Source organism: Schistocerca piceifrons, chromosome 1 (genome assembly GCF_021461385.2).
Source record: "Schistocerca piceifrons isolate TAMUIC-IGC-003096 chromosome 1, iqSchPice1.1, whole genome shotgun sequence".
NCBI classification, from domain to species: Eukaryota; Metazoa; Arthropoda; class Insecta; order Orthoptera; family Acrididae; genus Schistocerca; species Schistocerca piceifrons.
The window spans coordinates 714,693,672-714,699,249 of NC_060138.1; the positions used below are offsets into that span (position 1 = coordinate 714,693,672).

Below are 5,578 nucleotides of genomic sequence, written 5' to 3' on the forward strand. Positions count from 1 at the left end.
AATAATTCCAATTTCTTTGCCTCTGAGGGTGGCTTCCAATGATACCACTCTCGACACTCCACCCCATCCCCTGCGTGGGTGGGTGGGGGTGACGGAGTGGCGGCAACTTTGAAATTTTCGGTGCGAACCCTCACTTTATATTGCAGATTGCAATTTTACGGCAAAATCGACATAGTTTTGACTGAAGCACTTCCTTCGCTTAGCCACAGATGGCGCTGTAATCGGAGGAATAGAAATAGGTACACAATCATAATTTACGACGTGCTACTCCGTGGCTTTTGAATATCCAATGGCACGTGCAACCTCACCTCCATGCTGAGAAAGTAGTACAGGCCAATATTTCATAACTTGTAATTGGAAACCCCATTCGCACGTTGTATTCCTTCGACATATCGAACTGGGGATTACTGGAAGTGCCACCGTGTCCGTGGCTCGAGGCGAACGCTAGTCTACTTTTTCACCTAGAATAAGTGTTCAAACGCAGTACCGCCAACTTCAACACACTTAGTGTTCCGTTTTCCAAATGACCGTACGTAGGACAGAAACATATCTGCGGGAATGTCAGCACAGGTATTTCTGATGCGCCTGTTAGCACTTGCTGGTACACCCTGTCTTTTAAAATTCCCACACAAAAAAAATCCGACAACGTCAAATCCGGCGACGTAGCATGCCAATTAACAGCGCCACCTCCGCCGATATACCGAGCAGTGTAAACACGGTCTAGCACTTCCTGTCCAATTGCGTAATGCGCTGGGAAACCGTCAAGCTCAAACCAAATACGTTGTCGAACGTCCAGGGCAACATCCTGCAGCAGTAAGGATAGTTCTCGTTCCAAAAACGTTCGACATTTGCGCCCATTCAATGTGCCGTCGATAAAATATGGGCCAATAAGTTTGTTCCCCATGATGCCACACCATACTTTAAACGACCAAGGACTTTGATGATCAGCTTGCCGCAACCAGTAGGGACTGACTGCACTCCGGTAATGCAAATTATGCCGGTGAACGCTAATATTGTTTGTGATTGTGGACTTATCGGAAAATAGTACTTCGGCAAACAACGTGAGAGTCGAAACTTCCTGGCAGAGAAACTGTGTGCTGGACCGAGACCCGAACTCGGAACCTTTGCCTATCGCGGGCAAGTGCTCTACCAACTGAGCTACCCAAGCACGACTCCCGCCCCGTCCTCACAGCTTTACTTCTGCCAGTACCTGTAAAGCTGTGAGGACGGGGCGTGAGTCGTGCTTGGGTAGCTCAGTTGGTAGAGCACTTGCCCTCGGAAGGCAAAGGTCCCGAGTTCGAGACTCGGTCTGGCACACATTTTTAATCTGCCAGGAAGTTTCAGTTTCAGCAGTGTAATTGCTGGGCGCCATTCCGTGGGGGTGGCGCACTGCTGCTAGTACAGCTATTATATTAGCTTCTTCTGTAACACGTTTGCTTCGTTTGCTTTTGCCGGTCTGTACGCTGCCATCAGATACAACGGCGTTCACAACCTTGTAAAACAACGAACGAGAGCGATCTTTCTCTGGAAAACGCTCGCTACACAAGGCAACAGCAGCCTCAGCATTCCTTCTACATTTTCCGTAAATCAGGATATTTCAGTTTTTTCGCCTTTGGTTGCAAAAAAAAAATAATAAAAATGGTTCAAATGGCTCTGAGCACTATGGGACTTAACTTCTGTGGTCATCAGTCCCCTAGAACTTAGAACTACTTAAACCCAACTAACCTAAGGACATCACACACATCCATGCCCAAGGCAGGATTCGCGCGGATCCAGACTGTAGCGCCTAGAACCGCTCGGCCACTCCGGCCGGCTTGGTTGCAACACTCATCGACCATTTGCACCTCTGTTCTGCAAATTGTAGGTAGGAGTACAGGCAATACATACTGGACGAGTACAGTGTTGTTAGTGCTGCTGCCTGTTCTGTGTCTGCACTATACATGAGCTCCGGCCGCAGTGTACTACCTATTATGATACGTCATAGTTTGCTACACGATGGCGCGTAGTCCCCTGTTCGACATGTCAGAGAAATACAACTTTGCGAATGGGGTTTCCAATTAGAAGCTATGAAATACTGGCCTACCCGACCCTCGCAGCATCATTGAATATTCAATGGCCATTGAGTAGCATGTCATAAACTACAATTGTGTACCGATTTCTATTCCTCCGATTACAGCGCCTTGTGTGGCGAAGCGAAGAAAATGCTTCAAACAAAACGTATGTAGATTTTGCCTTAGAATCGTAATCTGCAATAAAAAACCGGGATTCCCACTGAAGATTTCAAAGTTCCCCGCCAACATCGCACAGGGTGGGGTGGCGCATCGAGTGTGGCGGTATCGTTGGATCTCCCCCTCCGAGACAGACAAATTGGAATTATAACTTTTTTGATCCTATGTACAGTTTTCGAGATATTTCTGTGTATTCAATTACAAAGGACACCCATATTGTGGAAGGCGACCGCTGTTTCAGTACCAGGCAGTTGGCGCGCTAGTACAGGATAAGCCAGACGACCGTGTGCACAACTCTCCATGACATTTGTTACTACACTTACAGCGTGTGCAGTGCTTACTAGCGACAGGCCTTCCACATCGGGAGCAGCTTTGTTACTGCTTTCTTCATTAGGCAACCACGATTCCGGGATCTGTGTCATCCATCCTATTCACAGATGAGACCACCTTTACGAGAACTGGTATCTTCAACTTTCATAATAGTCATCTGTGGGATAACATGCAGAGCCTCTATGGTATGGTGACAGCGAATCATCCATTACCTTCGGTGCAGCCGGAATGTGTGGGCCGGTATAATTGGCGATAGTGTTTTGGGTCCAGTCTTCCACGTCGCTGAACAGACCGGAACTATTGGCATTTCCTTCGGGTGACTTTGCCCCACCTGCTGGGAGAAGTGCCATTGATGATTCGAGGGGTTACGTGGCTCGTCCAGCTTCCCTGGTCGATCGATCAGACGAGGGGATCCAGTTGCATGGATTTCTCGTTCACCAGTTCTCAGACTGTGCGATTTGTGGCTATGGTACCATCTCAAAAGTGTCGTGCAGAGCCCATTCCAGATGTGGAGAACTGGAGCAGCGTGTTCAAGTTGCCTTTGACACTGCTCGGATGCTGCCTGGTCGACGTGAACGTGTGAAACATAACATGCGACGGCGCGTACTGCTTGCGTTGAGGCACATGGAAACCATTTTCAGTACACAATGCTCGTAAGTGTGACTGCATGGTACAGCGCGTATTAGACACAGTCTCTGTGACAGTATATGGTTAAATAAATTGTCTCTAGCGTGGAAACCATGCATTTCCGGACATAAGTTCATTGGACCTTTTTTTTTTGTTCCGTATTCTCTCATAGATCAGTCCATAGATTTTGTACACGGTGGAAAAAATCACCCTGTATATATAAGATGTAACACCCCTATTATATCGTGAACGGTTTCAGATATCGAAACGCAATTTTCGGCAAATGCTGGAGCGTCGAAGGGCACGTATGTTTTTGTTTCGGTAATTTTTTGAGCGCTGGTATCAATTGAGATACGTTCACGTTGAAAACTGTCGTAAAAAATTTCGAGAATGTCGTAGATCGTAGAATATGAGAGCACCGTGGCCGGAAACGGAATTTGCGTTGCTAACAGTGCGAAGCAGGCGTGTCGGACCATGTTGTGTAGTAGCATACAGTGAGGTAGTGGTTCAGATGGTTCAAATGGCTCTGAGCACTATTCGACTTAACTTCTGAGGTCATCAGTCGCCTAGAACTTAGAACTAATTAAACCTAACTAACCTAAGGACATCACACACATCCATGCCCGAGGCAGCATTCGAACCTGCGACCGTAGCAGTCGCTCGGTTCCAGACTGTAGCGCCTAGAACCGCACGGCCACTCGGCCGGCCCGTGAGGTAGTCCTGCCCTCCGTGGATAAAGCTTTATTTCCCTTTGAACCAACTTACGACCTAGATGTAAGTTGAAACACGTATGTAACATAGCAGCGATGGCGAGGCATTGTAGCATCTGTGACCAGAGAGTATGCGCTTGACCGCGCGAGTGTTGCGAGCGGTTCTCAGTCTGTCAGTCAGTCTTTGCGAGTCAGTCAGTCGTTGCGAGTCTGTAGCTCTGTCTAGTTGAGAGCAGTACTCTGTCAGTAGTCGTCGCGTGCAGTACGCTAATAGTCGTCATGCAGAGCGGTCGGTCAGTAGTAGCAGCCCAGTGCAGTTGTGTGATGTAGGCGGTCGGCAACACTGGTCAAGATGGTGAATAAGGTATACTGTTAATTAATATAATCATTAGATAATGAAAAATTTTATTTATTGTAATTATTCTCCAACAAGTTCCCCAATAATAATTTTTATTTCAAAAGCATTTTTTTCAAAAATTTAATTTTTATTGAACTAAAGATTTCGTTGCACTTCCCATTTCACTCCATTTCTTTTAAAGAAAATTTTCAGTAAAATCACAGAAAAAAGGAATATTATCATTTGCAATGCAGTTCCTCCAAGCCGTGCAGAAAGATAAGAGCAGAAATGTGACATCCATTTATTCTGAGGTAAGACTTTAACTCTGATTGTTTTACACAGGGCCAAAGACCGATATTTCGGTTTAATTGAACTTTCTTGTCACTGAACGGACTTTAAATTTTGGTGAAGAATTTATATTTGAGTCAGATTGCGAATTTCACATTTTGTTGCCATTGTCAGTACATTTCATTGTGGGCAGGTTACGCTTAGCGCAATGTCCATTAGCATTCATAATTAAATATTGTCGTGTTTCTTTCTTTCAAATTTTTGTGGGGAGGTTACACTCGGCTCCCATTTCTATATAATATTGTCATTTCATTTTCATTTAAATTACGATGGGAAGGTTACACGTGGCGACACCCAGTCCAGGATCGTATTTCGTTGAGAATCTTTTGAAAAACAGTCAGATATCTGCTCTTATTTGCTTAAGTATAATTAGGATTTGGCGCTACGCTTTTACTAATTTTGTGACTCTCTTTCCACAGATCAACGGCAATTCTTTGCTCTGTTGTAATTGTGTGTTGCTTTTGCATTTGTGATTATTTGTTTTGTGAAAAATTGTGACTATTGTAAAAATGCCGCGAAAGACTGTGAATAGTGTATCGCGAAGTATTATGAATGAAATTACTGACTTAAACAACGTGACCGATAGTAATTGTGATACGCAGCGTAATGATGACAATCCTGCGTTCACTAACAATCAGTGTATTCCAACCACTAATGATGACTTTTGTCTTAATGATGAACAAACGAACTCGGTTATGTCCTCTGTTGATTTGACGACAATCGATGACGCGGGACGCTCTATTGTAATGAGCGCTACCCAGCTTAACACAATCGGTTTGGAAAATTCAAGTAACATACAGACAAATTTTTCGAATGAAAATGGTCAATGTAGTGAAAGTACGACGGATTTATTTAATTCCGAAATAGGGACTGACAGTGTATGTTTGACTGACAAACCTTTTTGTAAATTGCAGAATGACCAAATGGTCACACAAAGCGCGACAATTGTAGATACACCATCAAACAGTACTGAGAATAGAGTAGGTAATGTCACCTTG

The 5,578-nt window shown here is 44.7% G+C and overlaps 1 non-coding gene across 1 annotated transcript; it reads left to right on the forward strand.

The window, feature by feature from the left end:
• The first annotated feature begins 1,241 nt into the window (after positions 1-1,241).
• Trnap-cgg lies at positions 1,242-1,316 on the forward strand. Its single transcript has one exon. It is a non-coding gene; the product is annotated as a tRNA-Pro (tRNA).
• Positions 1,317-5,578: the final 4,262 nt, after the last annotated feature.